At 48.8% G+C, this 22,983-nt stretch overlaps 1 long non-coding RNA gene across 3 annotated transcripts; it reads left to right on the forward strand.

The window, feature by feature from the left end:
* Positions 1-256: 256 nt before the first annotated feature.
* On the forward strand, positions 257-6,197 carry LOC113939847. Of its 3 annotated transcripts, none has more exons than XR_003525352.2 (3): positions 257-358; positions 4,277-4,338; positions 5,365-6,197. It is a non-coding gene; the product is annotated as an uncharacterized LOC113939847 (long non-coding RNA). The 3 variants fall into 3 exon arrangements; XR_003525353.2 differs by lacking the exon at positions 257-358 and adding an exon at positions 1,700-2,032; XR_003525351.1 differs by lacking the exon at positions 257-358 and adding an exon at positions 1,700-2,032 and having other exon boundaries at positions 5,533-6,197.
* Positions 6,198-22,983: the final 16,786 nt, after the last annotated feature.

Genomic DNA, 22,983 nt, shown 5'->3' on the forward strand with positions numbered 1-22,983 from the left:
TCTGACGCCACCTCCAGGTGGACACCCAGCTGGTGTCGCAGAATTGCTGCGGGGGAGAAACCTCCACACACTTGGGGACCCAGAAATGGCAGAACTGGGGTTTCCCCTGCACGGGGAGGAAAAAAAACCCGAGTTTTCCCATTTTAGGACATTTCTGTAAAACTTCTTTCCATCCCCGTCAGAGGCATTGCAGGTGCCTTCGTGTTGGGGGGCGGGACTCTCTCTCCGGTGAAGAAGCTGGGTCTGTCTTTTCTGTCTCTCAGCTCCCCAGATGCGGGATGACAGCGCCACTGCATGGTCACAGCTGCGGAAGGCTCCAGTCGTGGGGACCCAGACTCTCCTGCTGCCCACCTACTCGGTAATACCACACCTCCCTCCCAATAACTGAAGCGAAACTTTAAACAGTCAGGAGGTCATTCTTAGAGCTACAAGAGCAACTATTTTCGTCTGATCAGTTTTTGTGTTTCTTAATTTGTGTTCACTTGTTCTAGCTGGAATCCTGTCACTTTCCCGATACTCTGAGACAGATCAGGGATCAGTTAAAAGCTTGCAAAGACCCTGATGGTGTCAGGTCGCCATGGTATCAGAAGGTGATAGTTTCTCTCCCCCATTCAATCCCCGGATCTATGGAACCCGGGGTTAGAAACCAGGACAGTTGAGTTTCTAAGTTCTGTTTGTAAAAACTTGGTAGAAAGAGGTCCCTTGGGCTTTACTTGCCACAAAAGGACACAATGCACCCTACAACTCCTACCAGACCTTTGCTTCCTTTCTCTGTCTTAGTAAAATTAGGAATGGGGGTGGAGAGGGGTCCACAGGGACCCAGCCACTCTACTACCTCCCCACGGGACTCTCCCAGGGCAGGACAGACCCCCTGGCTCCCAGTCTGGGGCGACAGCCCCTCCCACCAGGCAGGACCACCTGTCCCACCTGCTTCCCTGCAGGTGCTCCCCCCCAGCACCGCCCTGGGGTGTCTTGGCAGCTGCCTCCTGGACAAACTGCCTCAGTGAAACCTCATGGCTGTTTCCTTAAAGGTTAGGGGCAGGTGCAAGCCAGCCGATCCCAATTTTAGAGCTTCACTCAGCAAGTTTTTGAGACAAGCTCAAACTGGTTTTGTGGCTTGCAAACTGGCTGGAGCCAGAAGCAGGGAAGACCTTGATCTGGGAGGGAAGCCGGACTCAGAGGCTTCCACCCCGCTCGGGCCTCCACCCAGAGTCTGTTGGTCGCTGGCAGGCCGAGGAGGGGGGTGCCCTTCTTGCACCCCCTGCCCAGAAGGTATGCAGAAGGGCCTGGCTGCATGTCCTGCTGCCCGGTCCCTGGCCCACAGCCCGCCTCCAGCCTTGGGGACTTCTGACCTCTGTGCAAGCCCCGCCCTCTCCAGACTGGGGCTCAGCCCTGCGTGGGTGCTCGGATCCCCATCTCTGGGCCCCGGGTCAGACGTGAGTGAGTCTTCCTCCAGCCCACCCTGAATATAAGCCACCCCCCAGATCTCACTGTTTGGTCCACACTTGGTGCCAAACGAGTCCTGCCTCCGGGTTCCCGCTTGGATTAATCTCCCAAGTCGTCCCCCACCCCCTTGCATCCACACACCTCCTCTGGCACCCATCCCCTGACCCCTCCCCCGCCCCAGCCTTCTTGCCTCCAGGTACCTCTGCTGCCTATGACCCAACCTGCCAATAGCTTTGCTTCTAATTCACTTTTAATGATGAAACATGGCCCCTGGTTATAGGCGCATGAACTTGTTTTGTTTGCCCAAGCTGACGGGTAAAACTTGCTCATAAATTCCCTCTGAGGGTGAGCTTGCGAAAGATTCTCGCTCTGCCGGAAGCCCGGCCAGCCTGCCCTCCGCAGAGAAGTGAGAAGCCAGCAGCCTCAGGCGGGGGATGGGAGGCAGCCCGGCCCGCCCTGTCCAGGATCCTCTCGCGGATCCCGCGGCTGGAGGATGTGGGCACTTTTCACAGGGGCCACAGCACCTCTTGGGAATTGAAGAGACGGATTCGTCAACCATACCTCAATAAAGCTGACAAAATTAAAGGTAAAATCGATGTCAACAAATGAGAGAGACCCCAGTCCCTTTCCCTTGCAGGTGTAACGTCTTCAGAACCTCCCTAACGGACACAGATGGCTTCGGGGAAGGCCTGCTGACAGGGCAGGGAGCCACACGGCCCACGGGGACCCAGTCATGAGCAGAGGAGGAGGCAGATCTAGTGACCCTGTGTCTTGGTCAGCTCAGGCTGCTATAACCAAATACCACAGAGCAGGCGGCTTAAGCCACGGACATTTGTCTCCCACACTTCTGGAACGGCCAAGATCAAGGTGCCCGCAGATTCGGTGTCTGGTGAGGGCCCCCTTCCCAGTTTGCAGACACCCACCTTCTTGCCGTGTCCTCCCATGGCAGAGATGGGGAGGCGCTGGTCCTCTCCTCTTCTTACAAGGGGCTCCATCTGCATGAGCTAATCACCCCCCCCAAAGGCCCGCCTCCAAATACTAAATGCCATTCCACCAGGGGTTAGGGTCTCAGTGCAGGAACTGGGGGCGGGGATGGGAACATTCAGTCCACAGCGCCTCGTATCAATGCCAAGGCCTAGAATGGTTCCTCGGGGCGGGGGGGGGGGGGGGGGGGGGGGGGCGGGGCAGGTGTGGCAGAATGGGAAGGTGATTTGGGAAACATAGCGGATCAAGGAATAGGAACTACAGTGTTGTGCCTTAGGGCCCGAGGACATGGCCCTCTGGGTCAAGCCCAGTATGGGGGGGTGGTCCCAGGCTGTGGGAGACCCCCTTCCAGCAGCAGCAGCTGCCTCTGGCGACAGTGGCGGAAGCAACAAGGCAGTAGAATGCAGCCTGCTGGTGGGCCTCTCTCTGCAAGGCATATGGAGCTGGGTCTGGCCCTTTAACTTATTTTTAATTGACTTTAATTTAGTTAATTAAGCTCTATGCCCAACGTGGAGCTCGAACTCAGACACCAAGAGCAAGAGTCGCACACTCTACCGACGGAGCCAGCCAGGGGACTTCCCACTAATCTGACCCATGAGGTCTTGAACAAAACTTTGAATATGAAAAACACAGGTTCCCTTAGTTGTCCTCCAAGCTGGTGAAGCCTGTCGTGGGGACAGCAACACATGTGTTCTGTGCCCCCTCCTCGATAGCGTGATGCAGAGAAGCACTGAACACATTGTGGAGGGAGAGAAGAGCCAGGCTTCCAGTCTGGTTTCCAATGGGCTATAGGCGAATCACCTTGGTCAAGTCATTTAACCTCTGAGACTCAGTTTCTCTATCTATAAAATCACAATCAGCTCACCTACCCAGTAGGGTCATTGGACGGATTGAGAGAGAGTTGTTATAAAACACCGAGCCCCTAATAGACCCTCAATAGGTGGGTTCCTGCCTTCCTTCAAGACAGGCACTGGGGCACTGGGTGGCTCAGTCGGTGAAGTGTCCAGCTCTTGATTTGGGCTCAGGTTATGATCCCGGCATCCTGGGATCGAGCCCCGTGTCGGGCTCCACACTCAGCACGGCGTCTGCTTGTCCCTCTCCCACACACTCTCTCTCTCTCTCAAACAGATGAAGAAAATCTTAAAAAAAAAAAAAAAAAAGGCACCATATTGTGTTGTAGAACCTCAACAGGACAACATAGAATTTAGCAGACAGTAAGGCCTTGGCAAAGGCTCATTGATTTGATACCTGGATTCCCCCATATTTACACACCCTCAGGATGGAAGCACACATCCCACAGACTTGGGGCCGAGAGGTTGTTGAGCACTGATGGAACGAAAGGTGTATTCTTTTGACCTTGCCCTTCTCTTGGCCTGGAGGCCACATCCCCATACTCACTGTCCCGGACGACTTGTCTTCCCATGCCTCCTGCCCAGCTGGGTCTGTATGGTCACCAGCTGGGCTGTTCTGTGTTTCTTGCTCCGTCTTTGCTGCTTCTCACTAACACCGAGCCACTTGGGGATCCGTGCCCCCATGGTGTCCTGCATCCCCCTTGGGTCCTCCCTGAGGACCCCCAGTCTGCTCACCATTTTGGCCCTGTCCGTGTCACCACCGGCTGAAGTGTCCAGAGTCTTTCCAGAGTCTTTTCTTTAAAGCTTCAAAATATATTTATTTCAATTTCAGTGGTATGACTGTATTTGGAATTCCTTCCATGAACCTCCATCATATTTTCTGCCTCTTCTGCGAAGTCTGTCGCCTTTTGCCTTGGATTCACTTTTTTGTGCATTTGTCTCAAACTTTATTTTTATCAAAGTGTAATTGACATATGACATTTTATTCGTTTCAGGTGGACGACGTCAGGATTCGGTATTTGTAGATCTTGCAAAGTGATCACTACAATAAATCTAGGTAACATCTGTCAGCATACATGGCCACAAAAATTTCTTTCTTGTGATGAGAACTTGTAAGATCTGCTCTATTCACCACTTAGAAATATGCCATGCAGTGTTATTAACTATCGTCATCATGCTGTGTATTACATCTCCATGACTTACTTATTTTGTAACTGAAAGTCCATAACTTTTGACCCCCTTCACGCATTTCACCTACCACCCACCCCACCTCTGGCGACCACCCATCTGTCCTCTGTATCTATGAGCTCATGAGCTCCTTTCTGTTTTTTAGATTCTACAAATAAGGGACATCATACTGTATTTGTCTTTTTTTTTTTTTTTTTTTTTGTATTTGCCTTTCTCTGTCTGGCTCATTCCACTAAGTGTAATGCCTTTTCAAGGTCTGGCCATGTTTTCGCAAATGGCAAGATCAAAAGTCTTCATTGATTTGAGGAAATGACTTTTTTTTTTTAAACACGCAGCTGCATAACTTATGAAAACTACAAATGTTCATGTTGGAAACTGTGGTAGGTTTGTTTTTCATGTCTGCATAGGTTGTACTTCTGATGTGGAATTTCTGCTTTAAGTGTTTCTAACAGGTCATAACAGGTTAATTTGGTCTTAAACGTGTTCCTCACGGCCCCCCCACTCCCCTTGAACCCAGAAAGTGCCGATAAGGAAGAGTTCATTTGTTCCTAAAACAAACCTAAGGTTTTATTCTACCAGTGGGAACATGACCCTCTGTTTTTTGAGGTCCTTCAATGTTTGCAGTAAAAATACAATTAATCAAGTGCACTGAAATGGCCTGTTTGTTTAAGGATTTAGCACCTCCCTTGAACAACAAGCCATATTGTTTCATTGAGAACCGTCCTCTTGTTAAGGACAGTTAAGGACTTCATTTCATTCCTGAACAGGATCCAAGACAAAAACACCAGTTGTAAGATCCAAAAAAAAAAGTTATTGTCAATTGGATTGAATTTTAAAGAACTCATTTGGTGTTTTGTGTGTTTGTGAATTGTTCTCTTTCCCTGCACCAAAACAGAAATCGGGGTCCCACTGTGGGAGCTGGTGGGAGCACCCAGCGGTCACCCGTGGTAGGGAAGCCTTCGGCCCCAACAGGCAGAAAAAGACCTGGAAAAGAAGAAAGAGGGTGACAAAATCCAAATCAAAGTTGAAAGCCGTCCAGTGAACTTTTGTTCCTTTCATCCAGGCGTCTGGGGACAGAGAAACAAACCGCTAAAAATACAACAAAAGCTCGTTTGATGGCGAAGGCCCTCCTCCACCTTCTGGATCAGGACACCTGATGGTATGGGGTCTTCAGCCTGAGGAAAGAAGGAATTTCTCGTCCCAGAAACTGAAGGGGTGGCCCTGAGGGGTCCTGAGAGGGGCAAGTTCATGGCCAACACTCTGAATGGGGGTCACTGTTCAAAGCAGTGATCCCATGGTGTGCCGGCCTTGTCTGCCAAAACGGACCTACTGCCCACGAGAAATGTAATCAATTGGGATCCAAAACTGGAATCTGTTACTACCACTCTTGCTGGATGCAGTCCTCACTTGTGGGGTTTTACGACTTCATCCTAATTTGTTCGCACAGGAATTTTTGTTGGTGGATTTGGTTATTTTGTGGCATTGCAGATTTTCCGCGGTGACCGTGTATTTTATGGGCATCCACGCCCGAGGGGAGCAATCTTCATTTGCTAGGGCTACTGTAAGCAAGTAGCACAGGCTGGGGGGCTTGAACAGCAGAAGTGTAATTCCTGGGCGCCTGGGCGGCTCAGTCGGGTTAAGCATCTGCCATCGGCTCAGGTCATGGTCCCGGGGTCCTGGGATCAAGTCCCGCATCTGGCTCCCTGCTCAGCAGGGAGACTGCTTCTCCCTCTGCCCCTCTCCCCGCCCGTGCATGCTCTCTCTCTCTCTCAAATGAATAAACAAAATCTTTAAAAAAAGAAAGAAATGTAATTCCTCACAGTCCTGGAGGCTGGAAGTCCAAGATCAAGGTGTCATCAGCAGGGCTGGCTCCTTCCAAGGGCAATGAGGAAGGCTGTGTTCCAGGCCTCTCTCCCTGGCTCGCAGGTGGTGGTCTCCCCCGTGTCCTCACATCGTCTTCACTCCTGTGTATCTGTGTCCAAAATCCCCCCACACACACACCTAGCTACAGTTTACCCAGGTGGGCAACCGACAGGTAATATTTGTGTAATTTTTATCAAGTGTTGGAATTGTACTGCCTTAATTAAAATAATGTGGAGATTTTTCCTCTTTTTCTGTGCCCTGGAACACTATCCAAAAATCTCCTCTGTTAGAATTTGTGAAATCGGCAGAGTCTGAGGCTTCGGGGGAAGCTACTGACTCACTGAAAACTTTCTGTATTTCTTTTATAAAAGCCCCTGTTTATATTTTCTCTCTTCTGGGATCTTTCTGGCAAATAACATTTTCCCAGAAAATAATCCACCTTTTCAAATTTGGTTGTTGTTTTTTTAATGAACGATAAATGAATTAGCTTATATCCTCAACTTTCCTCTTTCTGTCTCCCAACCCTACCACCAAACTTTCATGTTAGTTCTGTGATAAACGCATTCAATATGCAGTACCTTCCTTTTACTAAAATGTACCTGCTTATTCCTGAGTTGACCCAAGTTCATCCTCTAGTGATCTCTTCAAGGAGAGCTCATGAGACTATTCTCAAATCATACATGTCCAAAAGTGTCTATGGTTTAGAGAATTAAAAGACAAGTCACAGACCCGGAGCGGGGGGATTTGCAAAACATATATCTGATAAGAGACTTCTATTCAAAATTTATAAAGAGTTGGGGTATCCGGCTGGATCAGTCAGTGGAACGTGAGACTCTTGATCTTGGAGTTGTAAGTTTGAGCCCCACATTGGGTGTAGAGATTACTGAAAAATAAAATCTTAAAAAAAAAGTTCACAAAGAGCTCCTAAAATTCAACAATAAGAAAACAAACGACCCAATTGAGAAATGGGCGAAACATCTGAACAGTCACCTCACCAAAGACGTGCAGGTGGCAGGTAAGCGTATGAAAAGATGCTCACATCCTATGTCACAAGGGCACTTAAAATTAAAACACCAGTGGGACACCACTGCACACCTATTAGAATGGCTAAAATCCAGAACACCGACAACAGAAGTTCTCATTCACTGCCACTGGGAATGCAACATGGCCCCGCCACTTTGGAAGACAATTTGGTCATTTCTTACAAAGCTAAATGTAGACTGACCATACAATCCAGCAGTCACACGCCTAGGTATTTATCCAAATGAGTGGAAAACTGATGTCCACCCAAAAACCTGCCTGTGAATGTCGATAGCAGCTTTATTCATAATTGTCCCAACCTGAAAGCAAGCAAAGTATCCCTCAAGAGATGAATGGATAAGCAAACTGGGGTGCTTCCACCCAATGGAATAGAAAAAAAAAAAAATGAGCTATTAAGCAACCAAAAGCCATGGAGGAAATTTAAATACATATTGCTAAGAGAAAGAAGCCACTCTGGAAAGGCTACACACCATAGGGTTCCAACTATATGACATTTTGGAAAAAGCGAAACTATTTTGAGACAGTAAAAACACCAGTGGTTGCTGGGAGGAGATGGGGGAAGGAGGACAGAAAACTGTGGCCTTTTTGTAAAATCCTGACTCCCCTTGTTTCCTTGAGAATCTTGTGCCACCTCTGCCGGCATTGGTTGTGGATCTGTGGACATCCAAGCCTGGCCTGATCTTTACCCCCTTGAAAGTGGCTTGACCCTTTTATTCCTGGCTGCTGAAAAAATTCCTTATTTTTAAAATTCAACATGCTTGATCAGTTTTCCCTGGCCTATAGTTTTCTCTTTCAATATATAGATTCATCTGAGGAAAACTTTCTCGAATTATTTATTGAAATGTGTGTATGTTCTATCAATTGGTTGGGGTTTCTTCTTCCGAGATTTTAACCACGTGTATGTTAGACCTCTTCGCATGTCATATGTAGAATACAGGACACGTCTGTGTATAATATAGAGATATATATTTTACATACATATATATGTAATTTCTCTCTCATTCTTTTTAGCTCTACCTTCATTCCCATTTCATTTGCTCACTTTCATCCCCTCTATTTGTTATGTCCGGTACAGTATATTCCACAGGGTCTGTCCCCCCTCATGCTCCTTCCAACTGCATTTTTATTTCTCTACTGTTTGTGATATTCATCTCCCATTTCCTTCAGTGACTCAGCAGCTCTCGCGTCATGTCTCCTGTGGTCTCATAATCTCTTCTCTGAGCCCTTGCATTTCCGCCCTAGGACCTCCCCTCATGAGGCCGCTCACTTGACTGATGTTCCTAATTCGGACCAAAGCGTCTAGTCACTGTCTTCAACCACTCCAAGGCACATTTTTTCCGGAGGGCATTCTTCATCTATTCAAGAGTCTTACGGCCATTTTCCACATTTGTCTCTCTGGGTGTCTCTCAGCAAGGCCACGCCAGTGACTTGCTTAGACAGAATGGGTTGGATTGTCCTCGGCCAACTCATGGCACAGCGGCCTTCCCAGCATCACAGCCCAGAGGTGCTCTCCTCGGCTGTTTCCTCTGGATAAGACTCAACTGTGGGATTTTTTGTAGGACCCCAAACCCTGAAAGCTGCAGCCCCTACCCCCTCTTGCCATGCCCCCATTTCCCTTTCTCCTAACCCCAGGTTCGGCCTTGTCCGATCTTGGAGTCTGTGCATATGTCTAGTTACCAGCTTCACTGAAAATGGAATTTCTTTCTTTCTTTTCCTTTTTTTCATTCTCCTTACTCCTTCTGTATGCTTTACGGACCACGAGTTTAAAGCCGACTTAGGCAGACGTGTTCCTGTTGGGGATGCGAAGATGTTCACAGGACTGCGGCTGCTGTGGCTGTGGGCTTGCGGACAGGTGGGCCTGGGGGAGCGGCGCCAACATGCAGAGGACAGGGAGGGTCTCGGAGGGTCTTAGCTGCCTGCAGTTCCTGCCAGGAGTGTCAAAGATCAGCTCCCTCCCTGCCCTGCTGGGGTTTGGTTTCACGAGTCAATAAATTCTTGTTGCTTCTGTCACACACACCCCACCCCACCCCCCGACCCCCTCCCGGGAGTTCTGACTAATGCAAGAAGTAGCCACACTCTCCGGTAACCTTGACCTTGGGTGCCTGGCTTCTCCATGTCCTGCTGCCCCAGCCTGGCACCTAACACAGCATCTTGTCCCACAACAGGGGCCGAAAATAGGCCTTTGGGAGGGGCTAGCATCACACAGGCAGGACGTGAGGACCCAGCCGCTGAGCCTGCCTTCCCCACCATGTCTTGCGGCCCCGCGCTCCCTCCCATTCCGTAACATCATTTCCAGGCCGGCTGCGGTGCCCAACGCTGCATCCGTGCTCTCAGAGGGACATGCGGCCCGGCGCTGGGCCTGCAGAAAAGGGATTTCAGGGGCGCCTGGCTGGCTCAGTCGGATAAGCGTCTGCCTTCCGCTCCGGTCATGATCCCGGGGTCCTGGGATCGAGCCCCACATCGGGCTCCCAGCTCAGCAGAGAGCCTGCTTCTCCCTCTCCGTCAGCTCCTCCCCACCGCTAGTTCTCTGTCTCAAATAAATAAATAAAAATCTTTTAAAAATAAATAAATAAATTCGCCAGTAGAATGAGCCTGCACAAACCCCTAAGCCCCCGCCCTTGACCCCAATAAAATCCCCGGCCGCGCATGCTCTCACTGCATCTGCCGCCTCGCTGCGTGGCCCCAGGTGTGCTGTGTAGTCTCCGAGTCATTTGTAAGCAATAAATCTTTATTTTTTCAAGGTTTCCTGATGGTTGTTGCCGAAGGGCATCTTGCAATCATAGCAAGAACCACGACGGTCGGTCCAGCCATAACACCGATCTGAAAAGGGGGACCCATCGATAATTGTAGCAGGATGTCTAGAGGGGGCGTGACTCGGGAGGGAGAGGACGCACGTGGGTGGGTGCAGAGGAGAGCCCCGCCCCGGAGCGGGCAGGTGGGTGACAAGGGAAGGACAGTGCGACAGAGCCGTCTGAGCCCCTGCGATGTCCCTGAGAGCCGAGCCCCTGCACATGGCCGGGACCAGTCGGGGAGCCTCTGGAGGAAGACTTGAGCCGCTGGGCCTTGCAGATTTGCTGAGAAACAATGGTGCCCGGGGCAGGAATCCGGGCCTTCTGCAGAAGTGTGACCTCCCGGCCGTGCTCCAGGCGCATCCTCCGGAGGGCAGGTGGGTTTAATTTTCCAGGCGGGTGGAAAGTTGCCTACAAGAGAGTGGGAGGCAGATTTGTTTCTCCTTCAGTTTGCAGTTCTCACTGGCTACGTCCAAGCTCACCGTCAGTGAGTAGAGAAGGACACGCGGAAAATCCCTAAAAGCAACCGGCTACTTAATGAAGCCAAGAGCAAAACTGGGGAGGTGGCACCATGCGTGAGGACCAACGTCCCAGTGATGGGGGGGGGTTTCACAGAGGCTGTGGGCTGGGTGCGGCATCCCAAAGGGGACAGTTTCAGGTCCATCATTCCTGGGTGGGTTTTACCCTTTCCTCTTCCGTCGGGAGGTGTCACGTTCTTCCAACCAGCGGCCTGCTCACTCATGAGACACGGCTTCTCCCTCTCTCCCCCGGCCCTCCTCCCTGCCGTGGCAGGTGGAATGGCTTCCTATAGGCATTGGTGAGTACCGGTGAACCAATGTAGCCCTAAGATGCACTCGATGGTGACAGAAGAGATGAGAGACGTGCCATAGACCTTCTATGCTTCTGCCGGCACATCCCTGGCCCCCTGGCCTGGCTAATCTGCAAGAACGTTTCTTCTCCCCCGACTGAGACAGTCATGAGAAGCTGTCGCAGGTCGTCTCCCCACGGAGGCTGAGTAGATCCTCAAAGGCTGCCCCAGACTGTTCATTTGGAAAACAAGGAGCAAGTGCATAGGTGCCTCGTTGTGATTACTGCGTGGGGATGCACTGAGTGCGTTTGCCTTTAAGGATGACATATCTCAGTGTCTTGGTGCCTACCTTCCTTTCCCCTTGGTTTGAGATTACAGAAAGGGCTCTGTGTACCTGTTATTATTATCCCGCTGAAAATGGCAACAGAAGCACCAGGATTGAAAAATCTGAATATAGAATACATTTATGCTACAGGTATGCGCTGTGCTGAGGGTATTGGTTTGGTGGAAGGGGGTTAGGGAAAACCAACCAGTAGCAATACTTTATTAACAGTCAGACTTCCTGAATCCTGTCGAGGCGTTAAGATATAATCGTGCGGTATTTTCCACCACACAGGTGGAGTGCATTCCACAGCGTTTCAAAAGAGTTTATTTATGGTCAGACACGTGACTTCAGGGGCGGGAGGAAGCTCTCTGGTTTTTATTTCATGGGAAAGGTTTTCAGCTTTGAAATTTGAAGTGTTCTTCACCTCCTATTAAAACATTAGTGGTAGGGAGGCCTGGGTGGCTCAGTCACCCAAGCTTCTGCCTTCGGTTCAGGGTCATGATCCTGGGTTCCTGGGATTGAGTACCCGCACTGGGCTCTCTGCTCATCGGGGACCCTGCTTCTCCCTCTCCCTCGGCCCCTCCCCCTGCTCGTGCTCGCTTGCTCTCTCTCAAATAAACAAATAAAACATTTTACAAAAAAAAGAAATATCTCATTTGATCCAGACTTTTTGAGAAGTATCGTTCTAGCCATTCAGAATCGAGAAAGATAGAACATAAGAAATAAATGATTCCCATCGCCCAATATTTTTTTAATTTGATGAGGTCAGTGAGGGGGATAGCAACTGCTTCACCGCCGTGTACTACACCTGTTCTCTGATTTGAAACTCCTCCTTCATTATTAAAGGAAAACTCTCGTTTCCTCTACTCGCAGCACTTCTGACACCAGGTGTAGGGGGTGGGGGGGAGGTTCCCACACCAACCAATTTTCCAACTCTGCAGACACCAACTGAACATCCTACAGTTCCATTATGACCCTAACTACCCAGAGTTAGTGCAGACCCCATCGATAAAGTGCTCCGTCCCACAAGACTGCCTTCCCTCCACTTTGGATGCCATTTATAGTCCCAGATTGTCACCTGCACTTGCGACCGATCAGCTATAAATCAGGTGTGCCCACGACCCCCTCTTTGGATTTGATAGTTTGCGCTAATGTCTCACAACACTCAGGGAAACACTTGCACGTATAAAGGATATGATTAAGAACACACATGAACAGCCAGAGGAAGAGGTATACAAGAAGTCCAGAAAGGTTGTAAGCGCAGCTGTTTGGAGTGGTGCCATTCCCCTGGCAGGTGAATGTGTTCGCTGACACAGAAGCTCTGTGAATCCCATAGTGTAAAGATTTTTACGGAGGCTTCATCACGTAGGCATGATCAATTATTAACTCAATCTCCAGCCCCTCTCCCCTGCATGGAGGATGGGGGTGAGCTGAAAGTCCCGAGCTCCTAAACATGGCTTGGTTTTGGGAGTGACCAGCTACCAATGTGAAACTCTCCAGGAGACCACAAGGCCACCTCATTAAGCAAAAGATGCTCCTATTGTCCAAGAAATGCCAAAGGATTTAGGAGCTTGGTGTCAGGAACTGGGGACAGAGACCAAATATATATTTCTGACTCCGTTCCAACTAGCTACTAAATTCTTATCTATATTTTTGAGGTAACAGATATCTGCTGTATGGTTGGCCCACGCCCACCTCCAACCCCATCCCCCCAGGTCACCATATTTCCGTGATCTCTCCCTCTCCCTTCCATGTGGCCACTCTAGCAGCCACCATGACATGATCTTGTCCTTGGCTCCAGTTTACTGGCCCAGTGTTAGCTGACCCAGAGGGAGCCAATCAGTGTCTCCCATCCATGGGAGTTTGGAGAAGGGGAGAGAGGAAGAGAGAGGGGGGGAGAGAGAGAGAGAGACAGAAGGGGAAGGTATGAGACCCAGGGTTTTGGAGGCTGGGAACTGAAGCATGGAAAAGCCCGTCTGCAACAAGAGAAAACAATGAGGCTGGAGCCCCAGAGGAGTAGAGCTGATAGGAACAGAGAACTTCTGGGTGGGCCTGCAGGGCACCAGCCCCCTTGTGGATTCATGAGGCCCAGCTGCCTCAGAGAGCCCATGAGCTACTCCACCATCCTGAGATGCTCCTTTCTTTGCTCGAGCTGGTTCCCCCTGGATTTCTGTCACAAACAAAACAGTCCCTGTTAACTCTCTGCATCCAGTTCTAGCCTGTTCCATGGCACTGATCCATCTGCTCATTCCTGAGCCAGGAATGCTTTCATTACCTCCTTTATATTTTAATACGTGATAGGATAAGCCCCCCCCCCCCCGCCCCATTACTGTTCTCCTTAAAATTTTCTGCTGGCTATTCTCACACATTTTGTCCTTCAGATAAATTTAGAATCCTGGTGTCCAATTCCAAAAAAGAAAAAAAAAATTGCGTAGGAATTTTGATTCAGATAACCTTGAATTTGCAGATTAACCTAGGGAGAAGAGACATGGCCGCCCTACTGGGACCGGGTCGCCAGGAGTCAGTTGGCTGCGTTCAAAACCTCACGACCTTCGTGAGGTTTTACGGTTGTCTTCATACACAACCTTGCATATCTCCTAAGTTCGTTCCTCGGTGTTTCGTGTATTGGCCGCTACCGCGTGTTCTCAGCCTCCTTTCCGGAGTTCGGGCGCGGGGCCTCCTGGTACACTCCTCTGGTGCCCCACCATCACGTCCCCCTTTCCAGTTCCCCCTGCGGGCAGCGGCCCCCACCCGCCCCAGCCACCCGCTCGCCTTCTGCGCTTTATGCCCTGGCTCGTCCAGTCCAGGGCCAGCAGGGGCCCGGGGCCAGCACAGACCTAGCCCAGAGCCGCTGCGGAGCTCGCACGCGCGGGGAACGGGGCTGCGGGAGAACCGCTCCCCGGCTCGCGCCCACGGCTCCGTGCGCTTGGAGACGCCGGCCAGCCGCGTCGTCTCACGGCCCGCGCGCCTTCACCGCTTTCCCGCATCAGCTGCAGGGAAAACCCCTCCCTCCAGCCTTTCTCCCAGGCTCTGCTTTGGGGACACTCAAGCCAAGACAGGCCCCTGTGGGATTCTGACTCATTCTGACAGTCGACGTTTAGGGGAGAATCACTTGAGTCGGGAGCCCTGCCTCCCCTCCACCTGCACGCGGCGTGGACCTGCTCATCCCGGCGAGCAGGAGGGAGTGAGCACCCCCCCGACCCCCGGGGCAGGGGTGGCGAACGCGGCCCAGAGCCTCGCGGCGGGAGTCAGAACCCGTGACCGTGGAGCGCGTGTGTGCACGCGTGCAGGTGCATGCGCGCGCGTGTGCGGGTGTGCGCGCGCGCGAGCCAGGCTGCCGAGTTCTCCAGCCTTCGGCGCCTTGCCCCTCTCTGAAAGAGTCGGACAAGCACGTAGCTCCCCGACAAAACCGCAGCCCTCCCTGGCCTGCCTCCCGCCGCCGGCGGGTCCAGCCCCGGCCCCTCCCTTTATTCCCGAAAACTGTTAGGTTGAATAAAACAGTGGCTGGGAAGGAGCCAGGGGATCAAGCGGGGATTTTTTTGGATGGGAAAGTCTTTGAACTTGGAAAAGATGCATGGGGGTGGGGTGGGGGGTGGGGAGAGGCTGAATACACTAGAGAAAAGCAACAATCTCTGGGTGTGAGTGAAGGAAATATATAGCACTCGTGGGCGTTTTTTGGGAGGGAAGCTACGGAGATGGGATTATATTGTATATATTATGTTGCAGACTGAATCTTTTAAGCTTAGTTCCTTTAAGCCCCTAAAAGCTTAATCCTCCCCTCTGCCCTCCAATTATGACCACCCCACCCATCTGCAGCGCCCACTGAAGACTCCACGGCTGGGAGAGAGCAGTCGGTGGGCACAGTAAGGCTCACGCCACGCCCACCCCCAGCTACTCTGGGGGCGGGGAGCGAGGATGTGGCCCCTTTGGCTCCTTGTGCCCCAAGTTTGCACATAATGAAGGATTCCCTAAAACAGAGATGACAAATATTTACTATGATATCCTCTTTCTCTGTTGGATTGCTTTTTTTCCCCCTTGTTATTTTGTGGGAGTTCTTTATATTCTGGACATCAATTACTTGTTATAAATGTTGCAAATAGTGCATCCAAGTCTTCTGCTTGTTTCTAACTTTAGTGACATCAGCCTTTTTTTTTTTTAAGATTTATTTACCTTAGAGAGAGCAAGCACGGCACGGGGCGGGGGGGGGGGGGTGTGGGCAGAGGGAGAGAATCTCAAGCAGACTCCCTGCTAAGCCCAGAGGCCAAAGGAGGCTCAATCTCACCACCCTGAGATCATGACCTGAGTGGAAACCAAGAGTCCGTCGCTCAACCGACTCAGCCACCCAGGCACCTCTTTTTTTTTCTTTTTTAAGATTTCATTTATTTTTAAGTAATCTCTACACGCAACGTGGGGCTTGAACTCACAACCCCGAGATTAAGAGTCACATGCTCCTCCCACTGAACCAGCCGGGTGCCCCCAAATCTGTCCCTCTTTTCTGTAGAAACAAAATCTGACTCCCCCATACTGCACTTACAAATCTATTATGTCCTATTTTTCAGTTAAGTCCTATCTTTAGGCCCTGCCATTTTTGATTCCGCTCTAGTGAGCAAAGTATGTCCAAGAGTTGAGAAACTGGTATGATGAACACCCACATAGGCGCCGCTCACCTCAACAATTAGCCACGTGTGGCCAGACGTGTCTTCTGCGCCACCCCACCCCGCTCATTTAGTTCAGAGCAAATCCCAGACACACCATTTCACCTGGAAGTATTTTGGCATATGTATTTCTAAAATAGAGACTCTTGTTCTTAATGAACCACAAAACTATTATCAGACCAGAAATCATTGACAATAATGCCTTATCTAGTTAGCAGTGCAATTCACCTGACTTTCCCACAATGTCTTTGCACAATTGGCTTGTTCAAATCAGGATCCAAAATTCCCACACGGCATGTACTAGGTATGTCTCTTAAGGCCCTTTTAATCTAGAAAAATTCTCCCCCCTCTCGTTTTTTTCCCCCCTGCTCATTTATTTGTTGAATAAACCAGACATGCGCTTGATAAAATCTTCCGCCTCCTGGATTTGAGGGAATGCACACCTGTGTGCAGGTTCCCCGCCCCGCTGAATTTCCTCTAAACCGGTAGTTAGTGCTAGAAGTTCAATCGGATTCAGGTTCAAGGTTCCCTTAGAAAAACATTTCACAGGTGATGCTGGGTGGCCCCCACTGCATCACAATGGGAGATGCCTAATGTCTGCAAATTAAAAAAAAAAAAAAAAAAAAACTGACCTCCTGTCTAATATTTTTATTCTTATTACTCACTCTGGATCTACCTCCAAAGTAGCCCAGATGGTCTGGGTCCTGGCTCCAGTGGATTGTTCTCATCTCTCTGCATCCAGGATCCTGGCAGCGTGGAGGTTTCGGGGTGCTTACACACTTTTCCTTCTGGACCAGAGTTGAGGTTGCAGCTTCCTGCCCTCAGCTAAGCCACACTCTCAGCTCCAGTCTGTACCAGGCTGTCCTCACGTCTTGATCTTTCACTTCCCTCTGGTTGCACCTCCTCTTCTGCTCCCTTCCTCAAGCAAGCCCTCGAATGGGTTTCACGTGTCCTTGAAAACTTATGGCTCCTTGAAAATCATGTAGTGCTGTTGTGGGTGTAGGCTTATCGATGTGACTGTTCTGGGCTGCATTCTGGTTTTTTGCTTTTATTTCATTCAGTGCCGATTTGAGGGCTGTCCACATTGCTTGTGCGTACATGTGGTCACTGTTGTTTTGTTCCATGAAATATACTTTTATTTTTTCCAGCTTTATTGAGGTATGATTGGCGAATAAAAATTATCTATGTTTCGGTGGTACAATGTGTTTTTTAAGGGGACAGTGTGGTGACTTCATATAAGTCATGAAATGATCCCAACGATCAAGTTAATTAACACATTAACACATTCATCACCTCACATGGTTACCATTTGTGTGTGCGGTAAGAACACTTGAGATCTGCTCTCTTAGCAAATTTCAAGCATACGGCAGAGAATTATTAACTATAATCGCCATGCCGTACATTAGGGACCCAGAACCCATCCATCTTATAACTGAAACTTTGTACTCTTTGACGGGCATCTCCCCATTCCCCACCCCACCCCCAGCCCCTGGCAACCACCATTCCACCCTCTGCTCCTATTAGTTTGACTTTTTAAAATTCCACAGTATTTGTCCTTCTCTGTCTGGCTTCTTTCACTTAACACAATGCCCTCCAGGTTCATCCAGGTTGTTGCAAATGGCAGGAATTCCTTCTTTTTTTACGGCCGAATGATATTCCCTGTGGTGTGTGCATCCCACATTCTCTTTATCAGCTCATCCACCGATGGACACTTAGGTTGTTTCCATGTCTTGGCTGTTGTGAATAACGTTGCAGTTATTGTGCAGAGAAGTGCAGAGAACTTCTTGAGATTCCTTCAGATATATGCCTGGAAGAGGATTGTGGGAGCACATGGTAGTTCTAGGGTTAAATGTCTGAGGAGTCTCCATGCTCTTTTCCAACTGGCTGCGCCATTAGTCACTGTCTCCAGATGCTGGGCAATATTCCATCAGGCACACCCCCCACATTACACTCTGGGCAGACACGTAGGGCACTTCCAGTCCCTGTGACCCAACGGCACTGCCATAATCATCTTCGTGGTGTTCCGGAATGGAGGGACCTCTGGTATGTTTGCCCAGAAGTAGAATTGCAGGGATCAGGGCAGATATGCATTCCTAATTCTGCTAAATACCTTGCAGAATTGCTGTTCGGATGCATGCTCCCAGCAGCAGTGCATGAGGTTCTTGCTTTCCCGCATCCTTGCCAGCACTTGACTTCAGCTCTAGTTTTTGTCACTCGGATGGCTGTCGAGAGGGGGCTCATTGATGGTTTAAGTTACACTACATTACATTAGACTCAGGAGTTCCTTCCCTGGGGACTGCATCTGTATATCTTTTGCTGCTGTTGAAATTTTCCCTTGGCCTCCGGGCTCCTTCTCCGCTGGGTTTCTGCCCTTCTCCACGCCGCCGTTCTTTGGCCTCGGAGGCTGAGCTGTTTGGCTGCATCAAATCTCTCCCTTGCCACCTGGCTTCTGGTGGCAGCGGAAATCTGAGACAGAAAGAGGGAAGTGAGGATATTGACTCCACCAGGTCCTTCCCTGCCAACCAGCTGGGAAGTAGCTGCCTCCGGCAACCAAAAGTCACAACGGACTGACAGACGCAGCTCCTGTTGGGGGAAAAGGGGATCTCTCTCTTCTTGGGTTCCTGGAGGTGCTAACAACTCCCCGCTGCGGGATACCTGGGTCCCTGCCCTATTTCTTGTGGCTTCCCTAATCTTGCTCATCCTTTCGTAAATCATTCGTCTATTAAAACATCCTCCAGGGGGCACCTGGCTGGCTCGGTCGTGGAGCATGCAACTCTTGATCTCAGGGTTGTGGGTTCAAACCCCATGTTGGGTGGTAGAGATTAGAGATCACTTAAAATAAAATCTTAAAAAAAAAATCCTCCAGGATGCCTAGGTGGCTCAGTCCTTTGAGCATCTGCCTTTGGCTCGGGTCATGACTGGGATGGAGTCCTGCATGGGGGGGGGGGCTTGCTCGGTGGGGAGCCTGCTGCTCCCCCTGCTTGTGCTCGCTCTCTCTCTCTCTCTTTGGCAAATAAATGGATAAAATCTTTTTAAAAAATCCTCCAATTACCCATTTCATGTATGCTGTCTGTTTCTTGTTGGGTACCTGATACACCGTCACTGAGCTGAAATTTTTCATTTTCATGCAGTCAATTTCGCTAAAATTTTTTTGGCTTTTGGGTATTTGCTTTAGAGGTCTTATTTATGACGTCCTTGCGTACCCCTTGATAACAAGACTAATCCTTCCTTCTTTTTTTTTTCTTTTTTTCTTTTGTTACTTCTGTACTGTACTTTTTTCTGTTTAGGTCTTGAATCTATCCAGCATCCACCTCTGTATGTGATTTTAGGTATGATGAGTGGGGAAACAAAGGCAGAAGAAAAAATTATTAAATTTCCTTACTATATACAGCCCATTGACAAGTCTTAAAACAGGCAGAGTGACATTCCTCTGGGGACGCAGCCGCCTCGATGTTGACACTTTGCTAAGGGCAAAAGACAATCTTAGCCAACCCCCAGGATCTTGTAAGTCTACTTTAACATATAAAAATTCCTTTGGAAACTTCATTTATCTCTACCCCCCAGGATACAACTTGGCAATCACCCCCCAAGCGTATGACCCACCGATAGACATCTGAAAGGGCTCGTGACTCAGGTTTTATGAGACGGTCATAAATGACATTTTCCCAACAATAGCTAGCCCCCTCAGGGTCCTGGAAACCTTGCTTCCAAATTCCTTAGACACTTACACTACCCCTAGCCCGCACCCAACTTGAAAGTATATAATGGGACACTCCTCATGACCCTGGTGCAGCTCTTTTCTGCCCATGGGTCCCGGCCCGGTGCTTTAATAAAACCACTTTTTGCACCAAAGAAATCTCAAGAATTCTTTCTTGGGCGTCAGCTTTGAAACTTAACGTCTTTCCTACGTCAAGACACGAATTTTTTTCCCTCCGTATGGAAAACCAGCTTTCCCAGCATCCTTCCTCCACCAACTTGAGGTGTCCATTTACTGTATATTAAGTTCTAATTTGTGCATATTCTGTCTCTGAGCTCCATCTTCCATACCACTGGTCTGTTTTAAAAACCATATCGTTTTTACGACCATGCCTGTGTAATATGTTCTAATGTCTGGTAAGTCTGGTTTCCCTTTTTCCTGATTTTTGCTTCCTTTTTTCCCCAAATTGACTTTTATCTTTCTCTATATATATATATATTTTTTTATCTATATTTTAAGTAATCTCTACACTCCCTCTTTCTATATTTTTGAAAAAGATTAAGTTGCTTTTACAAATCCAACTGATATGTGTATGTTATTGCACGGAATATATATATTAACTTGGAAAGAATTTTATTTTTGTCTTGTATATTCTTTGTAGATTCAAGTGTTGATAGCTGACCAATGCACCTGCCAAAGCTTCTTGTTAGGTCTAATTGTTTGTTGATGGTGTTGACTTTCTGGGTAAAATGATCGTGTTGTGTTATCTCTTCCTTTCCAATACTTACACCTCCAATGCATTTTCCTGCTTTCTGCAGTTTGGCCAGGATCTCCTGATGGTTGTAAACAACAGCACTAATAATAGTGGGGCATAAACTTCTAATTGACCCCAATCCGCAGTCTCCCCTTTATGGTACACCAGGAGTCAGCAAACGTTTTCTGCAAAGAGTCAGACAGCAAATACTTTTGGCTTTGCTGGCTTTGTCCTAACTACTCAATTCTACCTCTAGCCCGAAAGCAGTCACAAGCAGTATGTAAACAAATGAGCTTGGCATGTTCCAATAAAACTTTATTTACATTCGAGTCCCAGTGGAGTCGCCAAAAAAAAAAAAAAAAAAAAAAAACTTTATTTACAGGGGTACCTGGGTGGCTCAGTCAGTGAAGCGTCTGCCTTCGGCTCAGGTCATGATCCCAGGATCCTGGGATCGAGCCCCCAGTCCGGCTCCCTGCTCAGTGGGGAGTCTGCTTCTCCCTCTCCTGCTCCCCCTGCTTGTGCTCGCTCGCTTGCTCTCTCTCTGTCAAATAAATAAATAAGGTGTTTACCTTAATTTACAGAAACATGTGAGGGCCACTGTTTGCTGACTCCTGCACCACATCAGTAAAATCCCCTTGCTTTTAGCTGAAATCTGACCCCCGGGAATATAGAGTCCACTTCTCAGCCCCATTTGGGGCTGTTGCCTTGGGACCAGTTCTCACCAAAGAGATGCAAGCTGAAGTGCATACTGCTTCCAGAAGTGTCCTCACAGAGAGGTACTTTTCTCTGACTCTTCTCCTTTCTCTTGCCTGAAAGGTGTCATGGGCTGGAGTGGGGCAGACATCTTGAAAGACTGATGGAATCTGTAGAGCGAGATTGTAGCTCAACAAAAAGTAACTGAGGTCCTAAAAAAGGTTGCCAAGTGCTTTTTCCACATTATGCAATTTTTTTCTTTTGTACTCCATCGGTCTTCTGTACTCCCAAGTCCATTTTATTAATAGATTTTTCTTTTAAACCATCTCTTAATTCTTTTCTCTTTTTCCAAGTTTTTATTTAAATTCTAGCTAGTTAACATATAGTACAGTATTAGTCTCAGGTGTAGAATTTAGCGATTCATCTCTTCCGTGCAACACCTGGTGCTCATCACACGTGCCCTCCTTAATCCCCAACACCTGTTTCACACGTTCCCACCCACCCCGCCCACCCACAACCCCATGTGACCATCAGTTTCTTCTCTAAAGTTCAGAGTCTGGTTCTTGGTTTGTCTCTTTTTGTTTTCCCTTTGCTCATTTGTTCCATTTCTAAATTCTACATATGAGTGAAAACATTTGGTATTTTTCTTTCTTTGACAAACATGTTTTTTTGTTTTTGTTTTATTTTTTATTTATTTGAGAGAGAGAATGAGATAGAGAGAGAGCGCACGAGAGGGGGGAGGGTCAGAGGGAGGAGCAGACTCCCTGCTGAGCAGGGAGCCCGATGCGGGGCTCAATTCCGGGACCCCTGGATCATGACCTGAGCCGAAGGCAGCCGCTTAACCAACTGAGCCACCCAGGCGCCCCTGTTTATTTATCGGGGGGGGGGGGAGGGGCAGGAGGGAAGGGGAGAGAATCTCAAGCAGACTCCCCACTGAGCAAAGAGCCTGATGTGGGGCTTGATCTCATGACCGCAAGATCATGATCTGAGCTGAAATTAAGAGTCAGATGCTTAACCAACTGAGCCGCCCAGCCTCCCCAACATGGTATCTTTTTACTACATCATTTGATCGGGTTTGCTAATGATTTGTATAGGAATTTTATCTTTCTGGTCCTTATAGTGCAAATTCTCTGTTCACAATTTGTTAAAACTCACTTGATGGCCCAGTACTTGCTCAATTTTTTTTTTCATGTGCCAGTGTACTCGAATAGAATACATACCCTGTGGTTGATGATTTGTTAATAAATCCCTGCTTTCTATTCTGAGGAGTTTTATTCTTTTTCAAGTCCCTTGAGTTGAAACTTAGCTTATTTCCATTCAACCTTGTTTTTTAACAAATGTGCTTCAGTCTATATACCTTTCCCCCTGAGAACTGCTTTAGACCGTCCCACAATCTCAGTATGTAGTGCTTGCTTGTTCATTTCTCAATTTACCTGACTGCTTCACTTTTATTTTCTCTTATACTCAAAGTTATCCGGAAAGATGGTGAGCCCTTCATATGCTGATAGATGTGTCTCTGTCTCTACTTTTGTGTTGATTCAATGTTTGCTGAATCCAGTGAGTGTCTGTAAAGTCTTAATCTGTGAACTCCCATCCTGGGTTGTGGATTCTGTTTATTTGGGGCCTTCTCTGCCTCGTTCCTGGTTTTCTGGCTTTCTTTGCAGGTGTAGTGGTTCTCGGTGGTAGGCTCATCTTCATGTTCACTGTATTTGTTGCCTGTCTGTGGATACTGCCTCTGTCCGCTGTAATGCACACAGCAGACACCAGTGAGTTTCATTCAAAGCCTCTGAAGCACTGGACACATCGGGGTGACTCTGGTCCTAGGGAGACTGCTGCAGGTGCAGCGGTCCCCAGCAACAGGACACCTTTACCGGGGAGACTCCGAACAG

The sequence above is a fragment of the Zalophus californianus genome, chromosome 16, assembly GCF_009762305.2.
Source record: "Zalophus californianus isolate mZalCal1 chromosome 16, mZalCal1.pri.v2, whole genome shotgun sequence".
NCBI classification, from domain to species: domain Eukaryota; kingdom Metazoa; phylum Chordata; class Mammalia; order Carnivora; family Otariidae; genus Zalophus; species Zalophus californianus.